The 25,101-nt window shown below is 35.9% G+C and overlaps 2 long non-coding RNA genes across 7 annotated transcripts in view; one reads left to right on the forward strand and one right to left on the reverse strand.

The window, feature by feature from the left end:
- Nucleotides 1-24,234, forward strand: LOC101884038 (uncharacterized). Its single transcript, XR_222727.6, has 3 exons — nucleotides 1-138; nucleotides 23,728-23,836; nucleotides 24,051-24,234. It is a non-coding gene; the product is annotated as an uncharacterized lncRNA (long non-coding RNA).
- LOC137488661 (uncharacterized) overlaps nucleotides 1-25,101 on the reverse strand; it is a 331,464-nt gene that overhangs the window by 132,698 nt on the left and 173,665 nt on the right. The gene's annotated exons all lie outside the window — the stretch shown is intronic.

Genomic DNA, 25,101 nt, shown 5'->3' on the forward strand with positions numbered 1-25,101 from the left:
GCTCCTCTAAAGTTCAACTACCACGTCCAGAGCGCCCTGCTCCCATCAACTGGTCCTAATGAGCCTGAAACAAACCTGATGAACCGACTGAGACGCAGTGTGGAGACTGACCAAGCACAAAAAATCCATGACACACAGGTACTTTTGCTCTTGTTTTTAGAAGATTCAGCTGACATCATAATATTTTTATCCATGCACATTTAACTGACAATGTTGTTTGTGGTTAAATGGTCAAAAACAAAATAAAATAAAATAAGATAAAAAAATAAATAAATAAATAAATTAATTAATAAATTAATTAATAATAATAATAATAATAATAATTTAAAGAAAAGAAAAATAAGATAAATACAATTAAGCAATATATAAAAATTTATTTGTAACATCCGTGAAATTTGACCTTTAATTAAATGATCTTAACTACTGAAAGTATGATTTATTCATAAATCATATAAATCATTTTTATCAAACACATAAAATGTTTTTAAGAATAATACATTTTATCATATATTTAAAACTTTAAATAAATGATATCTGCTTTTTATATAATTACATTATGTGAAAGTCTAATACATGTAAATACATAATAATATGTAAATTACTTAAAATGCTCTTATGTCTTATTTACAAATTTCAATTTCATACTATGTTTCATAGCTCTCAAATAGATATTTTGATCAGATTTTTTCAATTTCTTTCCAAACATATGACTCCAGATATTTGAATAGTAATGTAATTGTTAGAGTCATCTGCCTTTAAAGAGCTTTAAAGAACTAGTAATAAATAAATACATACATAAATAATGCTGCAACAAGAAGAATGACAGTTTTTCCCTTCACTCACTTGAATCAAATTAGCATCTGTCGTGTCCCCAAATAATAATTAAACAATAGTTTGTTTGGCATTTCCAGATAAAAGAATATAAATATAGGTCTGGTGGTAGATATATTCTATGCATGACCTTAAAATATGCACATATAGATCGCTATTTTCCAGCACTCCGTATCAAAGATCTTCCTTTGCCTTTTAAGTGTCTCCCCCCTCTATATTCTACAAATGTCAGTCATTCTGTCTTATCACATAATCTCAACAGCCTCACATTTATTTATGAGGAAAGGAGGTTCTGCCAGAATGACATAGCAAGTCAATGTCACCAAATGAAATACAGTATATAGTTCCACGCACTTGCTCAGAATATCAAGTATTTGAAGAAATAAAAAGAACCCACTTTTCCTGAAACGCAATATGTTGTGGAAAACTTACATTTGTATGGGTTGTATTTGGAAGGCCGTTAATCTTATTTCCTGTTTCCTCGTCTTTAAAACAACTGCTTTTTCAATATACCTTTGTAACAGATGTTCTTGAATAAAAAAGCCTGTTTGGGAGCTAAATTGGTCCCAGTTGTTCCACGACTGCTTACTCTGTGTTATTTGTCAAGTCCATTCATTTTTCAGCACTAAGTTCTCATTTTCAACATTTATAGTGGATATCAAAACTTAAGGAAACAAATTTGGAAACAAAAGTATATATTTATAGAAATAGTCATCTTCATCTTTTAAAATTGGATTGGATTTTCCAGGTTTTACTTTGCTGAGATAGTCAGTGAGACACAAAGTATAGTCAGTGTTTTACAAAATAACCAAGGAACTTCAATAAAAATCCTATTATTTTGTGGAAAACACAAAATTAAAACATCAAAATTAGAAAACAACAGTTATTGTAGCTTGAAAAAAGATCACAACTGCAATTTCTGTAGGTTACGGCAATCCGAAAATAAGTGGGAAGGTTCAGGCTCTTGCTTGAATGACTTCAGCAGATCTGTACCATAAGACATCACGAGTCTCTCACAGACATTACTAGTACCAGACATTACTTGTCGGAGAGTTTCAGTTAATTTGCAGTCAGTAAAAACTGGAAAGTTTGGCTACCAGTTAAATAGGGTTGTGAGATTAAATTCAGTTCATTTCAAGGTTATTTGTATAGTGCTTTTCACAATAATCATTGTTTCAAATCAGCTTTACAAAATGTGTACAATAATGCAACACAATCAAATATGGAAAAGTTCGGGTTATTACCCAGCAAGCCTTTTTTGTTTTTAAAAGATGTCTAATAGATGTCTTAACATAGTCGTCTTGGCTAAAACAAGGCTAAATTTGGGCTGTCAGTAAAAATCTAATAGACGTCTAAAAATAGGCCAAAATAAAAAAGAAATGAATGACTACGCATATGAAGTCTGTCTAATCTGAGTATTGGTTGACCAGTCTAGATTTGGGCTTATTTATTAGATTTGCGATTCTTAGATACGTATTAGATTTTCACTGACAACCTAAGGAGCAGGGGCAGGTGAAAAAAAAACCCTGTCCTATGTTTTGAATTTGAACTACAATGCCAACTAGTCAATCATTTATACAGCACCTTCACCATAATCTTTTCACCAGGTGCCAGATTAACACCAATAATGGGAGCATGCTCTGTATTTTTGATTAGTGCACTCTATTCATATATACTTTGCTTCATAATATACACTCAAAAATGTTGTTTACTGTTTGTTCAAACTACTTAAAATTAGATGAAACAACACAATTCTTTATTTTCTGAAAACTTAATTGTTTTATGTTCAATCCACTTAAATTTGTAAAAACTATGAAATTAACTTAATTTGTGTTGGGACAATATGAAGGAATTGTGTGGAAGCCAGCATTTTGTACAGTTAAATGATATAATACACTTAAAACTGCCCCTTTGCTACTGTTAGAATAACTTCAAACCAGAATAAGCAGTGACCTCAAACTGTACAGAATCGTAGGCTGATCTTTAAACCTTTGCTTTCCTTCCAAAACAGCATTCAGCACATCTTTATTCCTCTCATAACATATAAGAAACATGTCTTCTTCTTCCTCACTGTGCTCGCAGTGTTATCTTTGGGTGTGGAGATATGAGCAGTATTCCCTCACAGCTATTGACACAAACGCACACATCAGTGATGGATGGCCGCTATTATAAGGCAAAGCCCTTGCTACCCTCAGTCCTGGCACAGAGGCAGGGATTAATCTTGCCCATTACATTTGGGGTGGGGGGTGGGAGTGTCACCGCATTGACTCTGATTAGGCACATTGCAGTTATGCCGGAGCTTAAGGGCCCCGTTTACACCTCGCATTAACATCCGTCTTGGGTGATCTGATCGGCGGACTGATGTAAAACAAGGTCCGAAACATTTTGCCGTGTTATTCTGTGTTTTATTATTGTCATGCTGATGTGGTGTGTGATGTATAGACTCATGAAGACCCCTTGATAAAATCTGACCACAAGTGGTCACAGATAGGTGTTTGAGTTACATGGCAAAGCTAGGTGTGAATGGTCTTCTGTTTTACCAGGTGGCTTGCGAATGGCTCAGGCTGAGGTTAAAAAAGGTGTAAATGGTGTCTACATGTCTCTGAACATGTCAGCTAGAAGGTTAATTGAGATTTAAAATGTTCTTATATATATATATATATATTGTGGTTATATATACATAAATACAGGTGAAATATTAAATAATTATTTAGGCCCTTGAATTATTAGACACTGTTTATTTTTCCCTAATTTCTGTTTAACCGAGAGAAGATTTTTTCAGCACATTTCTAAACTCAATACGTTTAATAAATCATCTTTAATAACTGATTTCTTTGATCTTTGCTATGATGACAATAAATAATATTTGACTAGATATTTTTCAAGACACTTCTATACAGCTTAAAGTGACATTTAAAGGCTTAACTAGGTTAATTAGTCTAAATAGACAGGTTAGGGGAATTAGGCAAGTTATTGTATAACGATAGTTATTGACTATTGAAAAAGTATATCTTAAAGGGGCTAATAACATTGACCTTAAAATGATTTTAAAAATTTAAAAAGTATTAAAATAGCTTTTATTCTAGCTGAAATAAAACAAATAAGACTTCCCCCAGCTGGTAGCTAGCTCTTTGCAACTTTCACATGGTCGCCTACTGAACCTAAGCAGGGCTGCGCCAGGTCAGTACCTGGATGGGAGACCACATGGGAAAACTTGGTTGCTGCCGGAAGTGGTGTTAGTGAGGCCAGCAGGGGGCGCCTAACCTGCGGTATGTGTGGGTCCTAATGCCCCAGTATAGTGACTACTGAGCGCTGTCTTTCACAAAAGACGTTAAACCGAGGTCCCGACTCTCTTTGGTCATTAAAAATCCCAGGATGTCCTTCGAAAAGAGTAGGGGTATAACCCTGGCATCCTCGCTAATTCTGCCCATTTGCCTCTGTCCATCATGGCATCCTAACCCTCCCCATATCATAATTGGATCTCCTCTCCACCAATCAGCTGGTGTGTGGTGTTCGGTCGGGCTGGCGGTTTCATACTGTAAAATTCCCTTGCTCTCTCAGACATAATTTGGGAAATATATGTATAAGAGGTGTGACAAGACACCTACTCCACGATACGACATGAGATATGCGGTGGGGTTCACAAGAAAAAGACAAGCTTTTTACAGCATTTTTACAGTAATCTAGAGCTTATTTAACAAAATAACTTACAATAATGGTTCAATAATTAGTACACCCAACTTTATATGTTGGAGAAAAATATTAAATACAAATTTTAAAAAAGAGGGAAAAAAATCAAGAGAAACAAACAAAAAATGAAAATATTTAGTTGAAATTTGTAGGTTGTCATTAATTTTTTTTTTTTTTGCAATATTTTGCTTGAATTAAATTGTATTATCTTTCAATTTCTAAAGATGTTTGGTGACTAAAATATTATTTTAATATATTTGTTTAATAAACCTGTTTTGTTTAAATGCACCAAAATACATTGCCTACATTCACTGACAAATGAATTAAATAAATTTTCAAAATGGCCTTTATCAATTATGCTGAGCTTTTTATTCAACTGAAAAAAATGTATCACAAAATGCAAAACAATTTAGGTGCTTTTAAAAAAAATGGTAATGAATAGTATTTTTTAAATTTTTTTTATTAATTCTATGCCATAAGAACTTGCAAACACTGAGCTACTGGATACTAATAAGAAGAGAGTTGTTTTAATGTAGTTTGATACCGCTCACTTAACGAAAAGAAAATTTTGTTTAGCAGACAGCATAAACATGATATTAGTGATGATGATGTGACGAGTCTCCAGGAATTCAGCGTGTGTGCACATGCACACGGAGATGTGGGTATCTTTGGTCCTTTACTGACTCGGTAGGTGCAGAGAATAGAGTCAAACAGCCTTGTGTGTATGGCTTATCCTGTCGCAAAATGCAGCGAAAAGTCCTACACGTGAAAATCTTGTTGATTTAATCTCAAAAGATCTCATCCTAATATATAATTTAGTGTAACCCACCGGTCATACTGTCCCCACCCCGGTCTGAGTTTAGATCAAACCAGCGATTCTTTGCATGGGAGTCGGTAGCTCTAACAAGGAGGCTAAAGACCACTTCCTCTAGTGTCTGTCATAAGAGCACCTTTAGAGGTCAGAGGAGTGAGGTTTACCTGCATAGCTCTTAACTAGCTGGCCTCCATTACTCTCAGCTCTCCAAACCTCACTGCCATCCCTGACGAGCCCCTACATATTACCCACCGTTCCTACTGCACCCATCTCATTCTGAGCTGGGATCAAACCACAAATTCTCTATTTGGGAGTCAGTTGCACTAACAAGAAGGCTAAAAACCAAGGCCTCTAGCATCTGTCGATAGAGCACCTTTAGAGGAGAGAGGAGTGAGGTTTACCAGCATAGCTCGTCGCCAGCTGGCCTCCGTTACACTAGGTTTACAAATGTCAATTTACATATAAAAATATTCAAATCATTTTAATTAAACTATTCAGACACACATACACACTTGCAACGCCATCTATATAGGGAATTACTATAGATATCAATATTTTTAAACTGTACAAAATGTTTATTCTAATCCAGAACTTACGTCTAAACCCAACCCTCATAGGAAATTATCATCATTTTTACATTTTCCAAACGTTTCAAGCTGTGTAACTAAAGAGACTTTTTTACCATAGGGACCAAGGAAATTCCCCTCACAATGCCAAAATGTACTGATATTGCTATACTATAATGAATACAAGACACACACAAACACATAGAGAAAGGTCTGTTTATCTGAACTGTTTGTGACGAGATTCCATATGCATAATGGTTGTAATACTGTAAAAACTTTGTACATTTATACTATATCAAACAACAACAACAACAACAAAAAAAAAAACAACAACAACAACAACAATAACAGCTATGATTTATAACCCTTTTGAAAAATGGGGACATGGGGTAATGTCCACTTAAGTCACATTCTCCTAGTAATACATTTATCATAAGCATGTCATTATACACAAATCTGTCTCTCACACACATTATTATTTACTTTATAGAATTGTATATATTTATTGCTGAAAAAGCTGAAAAACGTGAAGTGCAATATATAAAGAAACAGATAATATAAAGGGAAAAACTGTATATTCTAAGATGTCAGTACTGCAAACCAAAATTACTGCATGACATCAGGTCAAACTCAGCCATCAGTATGTCACTGTGGTTGTTGTGGTGAAGATCCTGCACCACAATACGTTAAGCTATCATTTCATTCCACGTATCTGATCTAGCGCTGGTAAAATCAGCTGTGTGTCAAGTGATCTTGCTATGAGAGAAAAAAAGGGCTGACATGATGACAGATTAAGTGTCTAATAGCAGAGGAGAAGAGATAGATGGGGATCTCGCATGTTGGTGTGAAGCACAGCAGTAATTTCCCCCGGTCATCTACACTTACATGTGGACATTTTTCATGTGCGCAGAAAGAAAGGAGGGAGGGCAGCGCTTTATGAATTCTGAAGAGGGGGAAATGTAGAGATAGAAGGGTACAATATTCAGTGACTCGGGTTATCTACTAATCTATTAGTGCCAATTAATTCACAGTGGACACAGTTTCTTCATTTATTACACTGGAGATGAACAGTGCCAGAAACTGCACTCAACTGAATGTAGCGACACAGATCCTCTAAAGTGGGGCAGAAAGAGAAGAGAAAAAAGAAACAGGTAGCATGATGGAGCGCTGAAGCTCCTAGAAAAGCCTCTGTCTGTGCACTAAATCTCCGCTATGACATGACCACTTTTTTATTGTACGAATCATCTTGATGAATGCAGGTACAATTTTACTCTTAAGTTTCAGTTAAACCCCCAAGACCAGTCCAAGACGTCAGTTTTCTGACATGTGGTACCTTTGAAACATTTTTAACACTAATGAATATGTTAGTGTTTTTATATCAGTTGCAACTGACCTTTCTAACGTGACTCAAACAGCAAGTTTGTCCAGATGAAGGCCTAAGAGAGACCCGTTCATCCGAATAAAGAGAAGGCAGTCGTTTTAAATCTGTGATTTCTAGAATATCACATCTTTCAATGTCAAAAACTCTTTCAAGTTCCCCAAAAAGGCCAAAACAGGGTCATTGGAAATACACACTTCAGCTTACAACCACAAAAACGTATACTTTGACATACGTTTGACTGCAGAGTCTTGATTAAATAAACACTACGTGGCAGTTTGATTCTTTTTGTTCCTTTTTACACTAATGGTATTTGCAAGGATATATTATCAATGAATAAATGCACAACACTAAATAAATAACACAAAACAATGTAAAAGTGTCTATGATTTGTAATCAAATATGTTTGCTTCCACTGTTTTTTTCAATAAGGACAACTTTTCTGGCATGGTCAGTTTGCTCAGTCTCTCATTTTGTACAGTGTTGTACTAGTAAAGCAGAGAGCTTGAGTGTGAAGCATATTTCACCAAACTACTAAAAGCAATGTAAAATCAGGGTAATTTTCATAATTTTCATTTCTTAATTTTAAATAATGCAATTTTCTGTTACATTTGCTTTTGAAAACACTTTTGGTTGGGTTTAGGTCAGTGGTTGACCAGGTGATCTGTATAAGCCCCTCATTCTCACGGACATGCAGAAGAAGGACATGTAAATGACTTTTACATGGAAAAAAAGTGTTTCTCAACCACGCTCCTGGAGGACCACCAACACTGCATGTTTTGGATGTCTTCTTTGTTTGTTACACCCATTACAGGTCTTCCAGTCTCTGCTAACGAGCTGGTGATCTGAATCAGGTGTGTTTGGTTTAGGAGACATGGAATATGAACAGAGCTACTGGTCCTCCACGAACGTAGTTGGGAAACACAGCTGTTAAATGTTTCACATTGGTTAAACTTACAAACACAAGTTCACCAGCTGTCTTGAAAATGTGAGTCAACTCAACTTCAACTTAAAATGTTGAGTTTTAGATAAATATATTGTGAAAATCAACATCTTAAATTGAAACAAAGAATCTTTCTAATTTGAGTTGAGTCACATTTTCAAGGCAGCAGGTGAACTTGAAGTTTAACCAAAGTGACAATGTTTTTCAGTGTACTGCAAAACAAAACACAGCCTAAGTAACGTATTACAGATTGTGAAAAATATAAACAGCGCCCTCCAATGGATTTGTCATCTGAAACCTGCAACGAAACATAACCATAGCAACATATTTTACATTTAGCAAAAAAGTAGTCTGAGGCATGTATTTCCAGTTAGCCTTTCAACACTCAATAGACAGACAGTTCAACACTGCAGCCAGAATTGACAAACCAATCAGTGTTGAACAGGAAGTAATGATCAGTGACTCAACGTTTAAGAGAATTTGAACTGAAGGCCCTGCAGCAATGAAACCTTCATCTGCTGAAAGAGTCAAAAGGCCAGACTAACCTTTTCGAGGAGCTTGTTGTGTGGACAGAATCGGTCCAAAGTTCTTGACTGCTGTAACCTTCAGAAACTTCAATTGTAATGTTTCTTTGTGCTACAGTCATTGTTGTTTTCTAGTTGTGATCCTTTAAAGCAAAATAAAGTTCTTTTTGTGAAATTGCCTCAATTATTTTTTGTAAAACTATGTTCTATAGCAGGGGTACTCAACCTTGTTCCTGGAGATCCACCTTCCTGCAGATTTCAGTTGCAACCCATATCAAACACACCTGCCTGTAATGATCAAGTGCTGTTCAGGCCCTGATGAATTGGTTAAGGTGTGTTTTATCAGGGTTGGGGCTGAACTTTGCAGGAAGGGAGATCTCCAGGAACAGGGTTGAGCATCCCTGTTCTATAGGATGATTTAGGGTGCTTTCACACCTAGACTTTTGTTTCAGAACCTAGCACGTTACCCTAGGTAGCACGGTTCGTTTGGCATATGTCAATCCAGCAATTGCACTCGAATCCATGCCAAAACAATCGGTCTAAGATTGGCTGAATGAGGTGGTCTCGGCTCGATTGAAAAATCTGGGGCGGATTGATTGTAGTGAGAAAGCAATATGATTCGAACCAGGCTATATCACAGTGTATTATGGATATGTAATAGACATATATATGGCTATATGTAGAGAGAATTATGATCAGGGCGGGATGTCATCATTCGTACCGGTAAATGTGCGTTTTATGTCAAATACGAAAGTGAAAGTATGTTAACTATTAACGAGAGACTTCTCTCTATGATGTAAAGCCTATAATGAATAATTCTAGCCAACTGCTATGTATGAGAAAGTCTTACTTTTGATTTATACTTGGTGACGATGTCTGTGGGTGTCACCATTTAAAATTTAAGTACAGCTTTTCTCTTATAATGTATTATTGCTCATCGTCATAAACTAAAATAAGTACGCATGACAGCTGAGCGGAAACTGTAAAACTCTGACCAATTTGACGAGAGTTCACTCGCACATGACTTATCTCAGCTCTTTTGGTCTGTTTATAAACTTGCAGTATGAAAGCCAACTGCACCAAGAATAAAGTGCAACTATGGAACAATTTTTATCCCTGTTTTGGAACAGAAGAACCGATTAACAGGTGTGAAAGTGCCTTTAGCCTTAAATATATGTGTTTAAATATATGTATATATATATGTGTGTGTGTGTGTGTGTGTGTGTGTGTGTGTATAAATATATATATATATATATATATATATATATATATATATATATATATATATATATATATATATATATATATATATATATATATATGCATAAAAAGTTACATAAAATGCATAACATTACATAAAAAATGCTATACTGGTTGCAAGAAACAGTTGTATAACAGTTGTATATATAAGTTAATAAAAAATATTAAAAAAAACTAATTCACTCTGTGAGGTTTAAGATGTTGTTACTTGCTAGTTCTTTGTAGTTATTGTGTTTTTCAACCAAAATTTAAAAGTGTAAAAGAAATACATTTTAAAAAGCCTAGACTTCCATTAATGAAGAGAAACTAAGAAAAAAAAGGCCAATGGAAAAACTAATATCCACAGGATGAAAAGTCAATCAGAGGAAACAGGAAAAACCTATAAACTACTAACCTATTAGAAAAACATTCCAGCTGAAATATTAGTAAAGCTCTCTGATTGCAGACAAAATATTTGCTTTTCATTTTAGAAGATAGTGAACTGCACCCAAGCGCATAACAGTGCAGCAACATTACAACATTATTCAACTTTGTGTTCACTTACATGTAAGATCAAGAATCAGTGAAAATGTACCACATAACAGGATGGACTCTGATCTATTACATGAGTAATTTGGTGATGAACGAGTTGAGGCTCTCTAAGTGTCTGGGGGCAGAAACTCTGACACTCTCATCTACGTCACACTCCTGGCAACCTGTTATTATTTATGGAGATTATTAATAGTGCGCCTTTGAAGATGAAAAGGGAGAAGAGCCTTCGCCGATCTCGCATGGGTTGTTTGGAAGTTCACATTGAAAGAGTTGTGCTTTTCTATTGGCAGCCTCTCAGTTTTGATAGCTGAAATTTGCAAGCGTGGTCGTGAGAGTCAGAGGTTTATGGCTACATCCTGAATTCAGATTTACACATCAGAGAATCCAAAATGGACTGGAAAGAAAGAAGAGCTAAAGGGGGTCTTTTCAAGGTGAACTCTTTCAATGGCTGATGAGAGCAGCGTTCGACAATATTCAAAAGCGTCCTTTTTCTCTCTCTTTCTCTCTCTGTGTGTGTATGCTAAAACAGTTAAGCGTCTGCGGGGCTCAAAGCCTGAAAACTGTCCCAATAAAAATGATTCCTACATGCCAGGTCATGCTGGGCTCAGACATCTTTCTTGCCCCAGCGAGCCGCAGAAAGGGAAGATGAAATGACTGGTGAAGTTTCTGCAATGGAATGCTGACTGTTAAATCAAAAGGATTTTCTCAGGCACATGGCTGAGATTTTCTACTTTTTTTTTTTGTAATTGGAATCCAGTTGCTAAAATTGATACTTAAGTCCATCATTTGCACACTGTAAAATTAGCTGATGTTTTATTTATTTTGTTGTTGTTAAATCAAATTAACTTCACTAGTCAATTTAACCTCTATTCGCTCACCGGCCACTTTATTAGGTACACCTTACTAATAACGGGTTGGACCCCCTTTTCCATTTAGAACTGCCTTAATCCTTCGTGGCATAGATTCTACAAGGTACTGGAAATATTTCTTAGAGATTTTTGTCCATATTAACTTGATAGCATCACGCAGTTGCTGCAGATTTGTCGGCTGCACATCCATGTTGCAAATCCTGTTCCACCACATGTCAAAGGTGCTCTATTGGATTGGGCTCTGGGGACTGTGGAGGCCATTTGAGCCCAGGGAACTCATTGTCATGTTCGAGTAACCAGTCTGAGATGATTCAAGCTTTATGACATGGCACGTTATCCTGCTGGAAGTAGCCATCAGATGATGGGTACACTGTGGTCATAAAGGGTTAGGGTTGTAACGGTATGAATTTTTTACGGTATGATAATCGTCTAAAACAATACCACGGTTTGACGGTTTCGCGGTATACGGTATTAAATAGTAATTCTCATAGCAAAGACCCTGAAAAGAATAAGAACACGTTTTCTGACTGAACAAAGGTTTTATTTCAACAAACTTTTGAAAGAACCATTTTAATAGAACTATAGAAGTCTTTTATAAAAATAAACTGAAAAATCTCCCATTTTAATAAATTAAATTAGAAGGAATAAACAAGCAAGGTCTTTTAAGATTAGACAAAAATAAACTTAAACTGTCCTTCCTTATAAGCACGATAAATGAGAGACCAAAAGTGCAATACCAAGTTTATGGCTGTAAACATGTATTTAAAGCGTTGTTTTTTCAATCTAGGTTGTGATGAAGAAATGTAAGCATGTTGAGATTTTCAGGACCTTATCTTGACCGCTGAGGTGAGAGAATGTGTCCACTTGTACAATGAACAAATAAAAAAATAATAAATAATGTGTCAAAGTCCAAATAAACATGGTGCAAATCTTCAGTAAAAAAATAGATATAAATATTTACTATACTATAAATAGTTACATAACGAAACTAGATTCAATATGGAACATCCTTAGGTTTTATGTGCCAGCATGGATATGGTTGTCTGTGGATATGGATTTGGATATGGTTGTCTGCAATGCAGACAAACAGCTGCACCTTCATTTGCGTCTTTTGAAAACAGCAAGAGCAGCAGTTCGTCTTTGCTGTGTCACTGTTTTGTCATGTTTCTGTGCTGATGTGCATGCAAAAGTACTTAGTATGAGAATTATTTCATGCAAAACTTTTTTTTTTTTGCGTTTTATTTAGCCACGCATAAATGTATGCCTATCTCTCATTCCGTGTTGTTCAAAAAGCTCAGTGTTGGTCCACAAACAAAAGCGAAACCTATGCTTATTGGTTGTGATATAGTGAGTTTGAACCAATCTTTGCATGGAGGAGGGACAATGCATCAATGTATCATGTCTGGTTTGTCCGGAGACACAGTGACGAGCGTTTCTTTGTCAAATCAGCGTTGTCAAATTTTGATGACGTAACCGCACTGATTCCGGAGCCTCTGAAAGTCCGCGAATGGTATGTGATACAGCACTGGAAAGCTGAGATTCTTTTCTTTATGCCAATCTTTGAATTGTATGAATAGGATCAGCGGATCAAAAGTTATTAAACATTTAAGTGCAATACTTATTTTTAGCCGTGGGCGGCTGTCTCGGTCTTTAAGGGTTAAAACCGTTGATATGCAATTGTTCATGGTATGATAATCGTGCACGTTCAAATCATGGTAAACCGTCATACCGGTATATTGTGACAACCCTATAAAGCGTTGGACATGGTCAGAAACAATGCTCAGGTAGGCTGTGGCATTGACATGATGCTGAACTGGTATTAATAAGCCCAAAGTGTGCCAAGAAAATATCAGTTACACCACCAGCAGCAGCAGCCTGAACCGTTGATACAAGGCATGATGGATCCATGCTTTCATGTTGTTGATGCTAAATTCTGACCCTACCATCCGAATGTTGCAGCAGAAATCGAGACTCATCAGAACAGGCAATGTTTTTCCAATCATCTATTGTCCAATTTTGGTGAGCTTGTGTGAATTGTAGCCTCAGTTTCCTGTTCTTAGACAGAAGTGGCACCTGGTGTGGTCTTCTGCTGCTGTAGCCCATGTGCCTCAAGTTTCGATGTGTTGTGCATTCAGAGATGCTCTTCTGCATACCTCGGTTGTAACAAGTTTTTTTCTTTTTTTTGAGTTACTGTTGCCTTTCTATCAGCTCGAACCAGTCTGGCCATCATCCTCTGACTTCTGGCATCAACAAGGCATTTGCGTCCAAGGAACTGCCACTCACTGGATATTTTCTCTTTTTTCTGACCATTCTCTGTAAACCCTAGAGATGGTTGTGCATGAAAATCCCAATAAATCAGCAGTTTCTGAAATACTCAGACCTGCCCGTCTGGCACCAACAACCATGCCACGTTCAAAGTCACTTAAATCCCCTTTCTTTCCCATTCTGATGCTCGGTTTGAACTGCAGCAGATCATCTTGACCATGTCTACATGTCTAAAAGCGATGAATTGCTGCCATATGATTGGCTGATTAGAAAGTTGGACAGGTGTACCTAATGAAGTGGCCGGTGAAAGTATATCATTAAGCTTTGTAACTTAAAACATCAAGTTAAAACTCTTATTACTATCATTTGTCTTATACCCTGATTTATCAGGGGTCACCACAGTAGAATAAACCGCCAATTACTCTGACATGTTTTATGCAGATGCAAACATTTTCATGCAGGGCTATGTAGTTTGTTTTCCTTTAATAAGAAAAAAATAAAAAATTTAAAAACTGCATGATTTGTTTACTTGTGTTTACTTTATCGTATTTAAATTAGTTTGATGATATGATCATCGACAAAATAAAAAATCTGTAAGGGTCAAACACTTTTTCAGACCACAGTACATGCTATATAATGTATAAACCATTTATAATATATAAACGGTTATAGTATATTAAATTACTACTATATAATATAGAATACTGGGCGTCATGGTGCTGCAGTGGTTAGCACGATCGCCTCACAGACAGAAGATCGCTGGTTCGAGCCTCAATGGGTCAGTTGGCATTTCTGTTCGGAGTTTCTTTCGGTTGCTCCGGTTTGCCCCACAACAACATGTGGTCTTTGGGTAAGCTAAATTATCTGTGGTGTACGTGTGTTAATGAGTGTGTATGGATGTTTCCCAGTGATGGGTTGCAGCTGAAAAGGCATCTGCTGCGTAAAACATATGGTAAATAAGTTGGCGGTTCTTTCCGCTGTGGCCACCCCAGATTAATACAGGGACTAACCTGAGAAAATGAATAAATGAATATAGAATACTTCTATGACAAATATGAAATAATTATAATAACTTCAAACAAGGGTGACAAACAAGTGGCGCAGTCGGTAGTGCTGTCGCCTCACAGCAAGGTCGCTGGCTCGAGCCTCGGCTCAGTTGGTGTTTCTGTGAGGAGTTTGCATGTTCTCCCTGCGTTCGCGTGGGTTTCCTCCGGGTGCTCCGGTTTCCCCCCCAGTCCAAAGACATGCGGTACAGGTGAATTGGGTAAGCTAAATTGTCCGTAGTGTATGAATGTGTGTGAGGCTGTGTGTGTGAATGTTTCCCAGAGATGGGTTGCGGCTGAAAGGGCATCCGCTGCGTAAAAACCTGCTGGATAAATTAGCGGTTCATTCTGCTGTGGCGACCCTGGATTAATAAAGGGACTAAGCCGACAAGAAAATGAATGAATGAATGAACTTCAAACAAACTTCTGTCAATTTCAATTACATGTTGTGATATTATATGTTTGTAAATTTTTTTTAATTTTGCCTAGTATGAATTTTAAATTTTTTAGCCTTTAATTTACCTTGAAATAAGCAGATTGAGATAAAAAAAAAAATAAAAAACTCTTTTACAGGCACGTCCTGGCCAAGATTAAGCAGTACATGGGTTACATTAAGTTCACATAAGTTTAACAAATAACAGATAATGCCATACATCCGTCAAAACACACATAAAATGACAATTAAACTAGTCAGATATATACCCTTATATAAAATATATGAGTAAACAAACAAATTAATATATTTAGAATTTGGAAATACATTAATAAATAATTATACATACTGTCTACAATTTTTAAAATAATAAAAAATATAAAAGTACTATATATATATTATCCCTGTCAGTATATTGCCCAACACTAAAACTGGCACACTTCTGCTATACACACACACACACTTTCCACCATGTATCTGAACACTTCCAGCTGCTTATATGTATTTAATAAGCCCTGTTCCTTTGGCTGAATACATTCCAGTTGTGCTTCCTCTTTCCAGGGCTGCAGGCCTGTATATGTGTGCTGTTTTATTTTCCATTCTGCAGCAGAAGGATGTGGGCGATGATTTATAGAGCATGTCCAATTGGATTCTGTGTACCAGCACAGGGCAGGGTGTCACAAGTGTGTTGGTACAGTAGGTCACAATCCAATAAGGAGTGAGGTGGGATTGCCTGATATGGGCATACGCCAACTAAGCCAAAGAAAAAGAATGTTGAGGAAATCAAGTTCCCCATCAAAGAGAGTTTTATGCAGAGGCCCATGCTGAAGGATTTTCAGTCTAATTACCGTGGCCCAGCGTCAGATACCAGGAAAAGAGGCAGTGAAACATAAGACGTTTCAGGCGACGAGACCTGCTCCGCTCTGCTCCGGGCTTGTTATAAAACCCCCTTTCTCTCTTTGATACCCTTTTCAAAAAAAAAACAAGACTGCTTGGCTTTGGCAAATGAAAGTGTACTGGCACAAAAAGAATCTGTGTGTCCTTTTTCTGAGATAATAAAGACATAAGAAACAGTCTTTTGACTGGAGAGAGCCCTGCATTAAGCAGTCTTTGGGATTTCTGTCAGAGAAGTGAATGGGGGTCCGCGCAGCTGCTGAGGGCTTGGATCTGGTACCATGCTGGCTGCCTGTTTGAAGAGGCCTGCAGCTTAACAGGGCCTTCTAATACCTCCATTGTTGCTGATGCAGGGGTGTAGACCTCGAGTGCCAGGCTGAGGTGAAGAGGTCCACAGCTGCACCCCGTCTGAGAGGGAAGACGGTGAAGTGCTTCCATTTGCTTTGGAATTGATTATAATAAATGAGTTGCAAGCTCGCTGCAACTATTAGTAATTGTAGTTTAAGATGAAGGTTGAAGGTTGAAGATAAAATTGGTTGTCAGTTCTTACTCTCTATAGCTTATTTAGATAGCACAGTCGTTGACCATTGTATTGTACACCTATTGTAAAATCCAAATCGAATAGGAATGAAAAATATCAAATCAAAGGAATAAGACAACATACAATACATAAAGCATATACAGTTAAGCCACAAAATATTCATACCACTGGCAGATTTTACCAGAAATGACACAGGCTTAATGCAAAAGATAATATGTCAATGTACAAGAGACACCGTTGTGGAAAAAACATTTCTCAATATTTCTTTAATTTACATTTGAACAAAAACTTTAAGTGAATAGTTTGATTAATTTTACCTTTGTCATGATGACAGTAAATAATATTTGACTGGATATTTTTCAAGACACTTCTATACAGCTTAAAGTGACATTTAAGGCCTAACTAGGTTAATTAGGCAGGTTAGGGTAATTAAGCAAGTTATTGTATGACAATGGTTTGTTCTGTAGACAATCAAAATAAATATAGTTTTTAAGGGGCTAATAATTTTGAACTTTAAAAGGTTTGTTCTTGCCAAAATAAAGCAAATAAGACTTTCTCCAGAAGAAAAAATATTATCTGACATGCTGTGAAAATTTCATTGCTCTGTTAAAGATCATTTGGGAAATATTTAAAAAAGAAAAAAAAATCAAAGGGGGGGCTAATAATTCTGACTTTATATATAACATGCGTAGACGATTTGGGTATTATAGGCTTATTCAAATGGTGAAGTTTCAGTTTCCATTGAACAAGGATTGTGTGGAGATTATCCTAATAGAAAGAGGTGGAGTATTCCACAATTTGGGGCTAACAATGGCAAAAGCCCAGTCTCCATTTCGCTTCTGGGAACCAATAACAATTTCTAACTTGCTACCTTACATATGTAGCAGATATGTTGACTGTCAGCTTTTAGTCTCAAATGTTGTTATGTATGCACAAAGATTAGTATTTTGCGAAATCTGAAAATTTGAAAGTGATAAGCACATTCAACAACTGCTAAGAATGACAGGCAGTGGCAAAGGCGTATAAACACAGTGTAAACAGATCTGATCTGGACTAGTTGTGAATAATGTATTTAAACAAATCTGTGCTGTCTCTTTATGTGCAAGTGAAAAATCACAGAGAATGACTCAACAGTGTTGTCAGATTTTGGCAAATAAAAAAAGCAAATAAAAACAAACACATAAAATTAAACAGAAATACTTTATTTCAGAAATAAATAATATACGTTCCAAAATGTTGTGGCCTGCACCTGCTTCCTTTATTAACTCTATAAACTGGATATATATAACTTTAAAGATGGCCAATAAACCTCACCTTTAATAAATTATCATGACAACACTTTAATAGCATGCTCTGCGAGCAGCCTTCCAAACGAAGTTGGTTTAGTTAAAATCCCAACTGAACTTCTTTGATAAAACAACACATATCAAATGCATTAGATAAGGCTAGTCTGTCATCAGTGTCAAAATGAGTGATATAATTGGCTTAGTTAAAATGTTTGAATCTTAAAGAAGGTGGGGTTTATGGTTTACAGATAACATGATTTCCATATAGAGCATAAGAGACTTCTTGCATGCCTCCGTTTAAGAATTATACATTTTCATATGAATGAAATCGCATGCATTAGTGTGAATTAGCCACTTTTCTGATGATATGTAAAATAGTTTTATATCTACATGAAAATGTGCAGGAGAAAACATGACATCAAATGACATCAAACCAGAGATGTGTGAACAGGCCTACATCAGGTTGCAGTTTTTATTTATACAAAACCACTAGAGCCATGTACATTTTGACAATCCAAAAGACATTAATGGTTCATGTTTTCTCACACTTGCCATTTAAACATCCTTCTTGTAAGTTCATTAGAGTCTGCTGTGTACATTTCTGTGAATCTCAATGTATGTCCTCCTCGCACACAATTGTGATAGGCTGGCCGGATGGTGTAATGCATATATCAGCTCTGTGTTGAGTTCGACACCATACAAGGTGAACTACCAAGCAAATTGACCATGTAAACTATGTAAGCTGTCCATACGAAGGTCCATACATAGGTAATCGGACTTGTGGAGCTACACATCAATAGATTTGCTCTTCAGTATTTGAACTTTCAGCAGTAAAAATGAAACCACACTGAACTGAACTAAACTGAACTTCAACTCTGGAAACTGGACTGATAGTTTCAATTTACTAGAACTTCTATGTTAAGCTGCTGCGACACAATCGTTTACATTGTAAAACCATTATAAAAATAAACATGAATTGAATAAGCTGTCAGCAGTAGCGTGAAGAGCAACAAAAGTTTTCGATAGTATCGTAGCACCCTGTATCGTTCATTTTACACGCTAAATGCAGCAGAACGTATAGCACCGGGCATGGTTTCCAAAGATATTGCCCTGGGCACATATCCCCAATAAGCCTGTGGTAAATTAAATAGGGCATTTTGTGAAGAGAATAAGGCTAATTTAAGTAGAATGTTACAGAACAGAATCAGTGCTTTATAGCCCACATCAACAAAAACAGCTTGAAATCAAAGCTTCATTTAGCGTTCATCGCTGGGGTTAAGAAACCACTCAACTTCATGCAGAAAATTTGCATGCAAACTCAAAAATCATTTCACAACATAAAACTCCAGGGCAGACAGCTGCGTTCAGTATTTTCCTGTAATCTGAACTTATGCAGCAACTGAGACGTTAGCCGGTGCAGCAGGCAGCCAGAAGAATAATAGCTCTATTGATCTCTGTTGTGTGTGAATGTCCCTCCTATTGACTTCCCTCCCTTGCAAAAGCACGAATCTGGATCACAATAGGATCCCAATGCAAATTCTAAGAGCTGTTAAGAGTCCAGGCCAGAAGGGAGTGTTCAGTTCACTGCATCCAGCACCACTGACCCATACAGCAGGGTCTGGGCAGAATGCAAATACTATTAGACTCTATTTTGGGCAAGACTTGGGTGGATCAGAGTCGGAGATTGAATCTGACCCAGGGTCATGCGGCTGCGTGATTCTACAGTAACCCAAACAAACATGGTGGAGAGGCTTCCTGGAGTGAATGAAAAGGGAAAAGCGTGGGTGTAGTCGCTCCATCACAGTGGTGGCACATAAAACTGTGTCACAAACAAGTGGAGGACACTTTATAGTGCTGTTTAATGACATGTTTGGGCTCCTATTATTCAACCTGCAGTACAATGCATTTTCAAAACACAAACACATTCGAGATTTAACAGATGGCTGTGGATAAGAATCATGTTGAGTCTTATAATACCTCAAACAACTGGTTCTGTTGTAGATTCTAGTACTTTCAAGGTATGAGTATTCCGATCAGGAACTGCATGCATTATCAATGTGTTGTGTTATATATTATATTATATTATATTATATTATATTATATTATATTATAATATATTATATTATATTATATTATATTATATTATATTATATTATATTATATTATATTATATTATATTATATTATTCCTTCATACATTTTCTTGTCGGCTTAGGTAATTTATTAATCTGGCGTCGCCACAGCGGAATGAACCGCCAACTTATCCAGTTAGTTTTTATGCAGCGCATGCCCTTCCCGCCGCAACCTATCTCTGGGAAACATCCACACATACACACACACACTCATACACTACGGAAAATTTAGCCTACCCAATTCGCCTGTACCGCAGGTCTTTGGACTGTGGGGGAAACTGGAGTACCCGGAGGAAACCCACGCGAACGCAGAAAGAACATGCAAACTCCACACAGAAACGCCAACTGAGCCAAGGATCGAACTAGCAACCCAGCGACCTTCTTGCTGTGAGGCAAACGTGCTACCCACTGTGTAGCCTATATTATATTATATTATATTATATTATATTATATTATATTATATTATATTATATTGTTTTACAATATTATGTTTGATATTTGATTAGGTAAATCTTATATTACATAAAACACAAACAAACATTTTAGTCACATTTGTCATCTATTTTTCATTAAATAAAAAAATTATGTGATTATCTGTTTACATAATTAAACAACCAAAGAAACTGCAATGGTTTTACTGTCACAGTTCAAACATTAGGTTTTTTTATTTACTAAATACATCTGACTCTATTTGTGTGATTCGTTCAGAAGGTGAATTCAGAAGGCAACATAAGTTGGCATTTTTGTGTTTAAAGCGCTGAAAATAAACAGCTCAAAATAAAGTAAAATTATGTTTTTTTAAATTGTGATTTGTCCTATAGCTGAACTATATTGATTGCACATTTTGATTTAATGAACACAGCTGATTCATTAGTGTCATTTGTTTTAGAGCAGAACTACATTGGTTGCAGTTTGATTCAATGAACAGAACTTACTCATTGGAGTCATTTGTGTCCTCATATGTGTACACATACCTGGAAATAAACTTTTTATGATTCTCATTTGTTCTGGTATTAAAATACATTGGTTGCATTGTGATTTGGTGAACACAGCCAAATCATTAGAGTCATGTGTTGTGTAGCTGAACTAAATTGGTTGCTCTGTTTATTTTTTAAGTGAACAGAACCAGCGCATTAGTCAATCACCTGGAAGTCTGGCTAAAATCTAGTTTTTGATTAACTAAAAAGAACCGACTGATTAGAATAACACGTTCTGAAGACAAATGTTATTAGTAGCACAATAAAGTGTTTAATTACATCACTTAATAAAGTAAATCATATTAATTTGAACAATTTTGTTTTATAATGTTTATGTTTGATTTACTGACAAAAACAGGCTCATAATTGTCAATAGTTCTGTTTGACTGCAATTATGAAAAACACTTTTTTCACTACTTTCTGGTGCCAAACCCCTCCGGTTGTGCTCTATTTGTCTGATTCACTGAAAAGAACTGGCTCACAACAATACTTTTATGTTACACTAGGGCTGGGCGATAAAATTGGTATCGATGTTTATTGACTGAACACCATTGACGATAAAAAAAAGTTCGGTATGAAGTTATCAATGGTTTGTCCGTTTGTCTTCCACTGAGAAAATGGTTGATGGTTACCTAGTTACGAGAGACGCCATAAAAAATGGTAAAGGAAACTACAGGCTCGTACTGGTCATTTCAGGTCAGAATAACAACACATGCGAAAATCAGTGCCGTATAGCAGCAGTGAGAAGACTGTAAATAAAAAAGGATGTCGCCAGAATGGCTTTTTGGTTTCTTTTCTTGTCCATCCTATTCCAGCTCCCCATCTGAAAGATTTTTTTAGCCAAGGGGTAATATAGTCATTCAAATTCCAATTTTGAAATGTTGCAATATGTATTTGAACAATGATGGTTAGTTCCTTTACTTGAAAGCTCAGATTTAGTTATCATAATTTGTTTTGTTTAAAGGTTTACTGTGTCATTATTATTGACACCTTACAGATGTTGATTACCATTGCAAACACGTTGTAACATTGTATTTATTAAGTTTAAGAGTCTCTTTAACACTTATGTTTATTTTAATATAAGAGATGAGATATTTGGTTTAAATATTTTTGCTTTTGACTATTAAAACTATTTGCCTTAGTAATGTTGGTTATTTAAAATAAAGTGGTTAAATAACAACAAATTCTAATATTCCTAAATATATTGTTAAAAATATTCAATAATTATCAATATCCAATGATTTGAAACATGATATCGTGATTATTTTTTTTTTTGCAATATTGCCCAGCCCTATGTTATAGTAGAACTCATTGCTGTGATGGGCTTTTTTGAATTGCTAAAAATAATATACAAATCCGACAAACCCATTGCAATGTATGCTTTTGGTTGGCTACAGTGAACTGCTTTATTTCAGTGATTAAACAATGCTTGTGCTGTTTGTTTCACACTGTTGATTCAGTAGTAGTGTAATGATGCAACTAAAAGCAAATACATATGCATGTGCAAGGACAGAGCAGAACATAATTTGGTTCGGACCTGTTTTATTTTTACATATAAAAACACAGGAGTCACACAGGATTGCGTTCAACTCTAAGTGACCTTGATTGACCAACTAACCATCCGTCAGCTTTCAGTCAGCATATTTAACCAGAGCAAACAGCTCTAAGCACAGCCCGTGTCAACCTGGTGAGGTTTGCACCCAGTTCCATTTTTAGTTCTCACCTCAAGCGGCCTTCTCTCATCATTCGTCTTTGACTGCAGCATTGTTAAACAACATTAAATCAGGTAGACAAGCGAGACAATTTCATTATGTGTCGAGATGGAGGTGGCAGACAAAAGTGAAGGCGGAGATGAGATCTAGTCGATGTAATGCAAATGCAGAATGGGGACCAGCTCAGCAGGGGGACTGGAGGGAGCAGATCTGTAGTGTGTGTTTGGAAATGTGGTGCGGAAAATGAATTTTCTGCTATTCAGAGGGAAAGAAATATTTGAATTTGTTTTTCCATGTGGATGCTGATGGATTTACCAGTCGAATGTAAAAATAGGTGCAACTAGAAGGAAAAACTATATTTATATGTTTTTATAGAGAACAGGCAATGATGTGTATTAGGGTTGCTCGATTATGGAAATCATCATCAGTATTATTTTGGTCAATATTGAAATCATGATTATTTATAATTATTACGACTGGGCCATGATTTTTATAAATACATCTATATATATATATATATATATATATATATAGACTATATATGAATAATGGGTAACTGTTCTGGACAGAACAGCACACATTTACAGTAGAATAAATCTAATACACAACAAAAAATTACCTACATCCCATACTTATTTGGGCTTTGTGGAGGAACGAATGCAGACTGCTGAAAAGGAGACAGAATATGGCACTGTTCCCATATTATCCTGATAACTGCTTTTTCATACACTGTAAAAAAATTCTGTAAATTTGCAGCCAAATTTAACAGTACTTTTATGTTTACTATAGTACACTTAATATACACTAAATATACTTTTATCTAATCTAAAATATGCCAATGTAGAAGACTGTATTCAATTAGTAAATTTACAAATATACTACTAGTATATAAAGGTAAGTAAAGTGAAGCATATTTAACTACTTAACATCCATATTTGCATATTTGTGGTCTCTGTGTCATTAATTGGATAAATGCTGCTTGTGATCTTTACATTTTTAACATGTGACTGTACTTAAGTTTAATTAATATACCTTTCAGCTTTCATTCCTGCTACATCCATATCTGAGTCTGCACCAATTTGATGATTCACGGATGTTCATGGCCTGTTTTGCAAATCTTCACACTTAAAAACTCTCTACAACTTCAGGTAAATTAAAACCTGTATAATATCTTGCTTTTTCATACTTTTTTTCATACTGATAAATTTCTCAATATTTAAAATAACATTAGGGATTCATGAGCTGATGTTACACACTGTAAATTCTTAAACCCATACTTAACATCTATATTTGCACATTTGTGGGGTTATTTATAAGATGTGGCTTTTAATATGGAATAAATGTACACTCTTTATGTTTCAGATTACATTCCACTCCTGGCTCTACCAGTACCAAATTTGGTCAATTGAATAAATCCGGCATGTTCTTGGTCTGTGGACTTCTCCTGTTTCTCAGTGGGTGTATTTAGAAGAATGTTTAAATGTTTTAATGACCAGTAATTTCATTATTTCCTTGGGCATATTAATAAACATTGTGCATAATAATACTCTTTTCTTTTCATTATTCTTTTCTTCTGTATTTTGTGCCACTTAAAATTCCATTTTGTTAATCAACAGATGAACAAACGCATTACTATTATTTAATTTAGAACAAAGTATTATACTGTAGGACTACGGTCAACTGCTGGAAACCCTGCTGCCAGTATCTTTCTGTTAAATTACAGAAAAGCCGTAATTTGTAAAAACGGTAATGTAACATTAGGATTACGGTTCACTGCTGGAAACCCTGCTGCCAGCATTTTACTGTTAAATTACAGGAAAGCTGTAATTTGGAAAAACGGTAATGTCACAATAGGATTACGGTTCATTGCAGCAAACCCTGCTGCCAGTATCTTACTGTTAAATTATAGAAAAGCCGTAATTTGAAAAACGGTAATAAAACTTTATAATTACGGTTTAGTCCTGGAAACCCTGCTGCCAGTATTTTACCATTAAATTACAAGATTTTCTTTTTACAATGTAATCAACAGAGGCTAAAATTAAACAAAATGTAGATATTTAATGATCCCACATTTAATGATCACACGCACACAATTTATATATATATATATAAGTTCTTTTAAATAAACCGTTATTAATAAACAGAAATAGATGTGAAAATGTATGTAAATCTATTAGTTGAGAGACAGCATTACAGACAGCATTCTAATAAAGAAGGTTTAAAGCCCCAGTCATCAGAAAGCTTAACCACCGTCTGGACTTTCAATTAAACTCCACCTAATAAATATCATCAGCCCTGCAGAGCGATAATGAACCAGTTCTCGTTTTGGCCCAGACTTACAGGAGGAGCAACCTAGTTTTTACACCACTGCTTAATCGCTCTTTGATTTTATGAAGCAAGTTTGACACAGTCC

Source organism: Danio rerio, chromosome 20 (genome assembly GCF_049306965.1).
Source record: "Danio rerio strain Tuebingen ecotype United States chromosome 20, GRCz12tu, whole genome shotgun sequence".
In the NCBI taxonomy this organism is placed as follows: domain Eukaryota; kingdom Metazoa; phylum Chordata; class Actinopteri; order Cypriniformes; family Danionidae; genus Danio; species Danio rerio.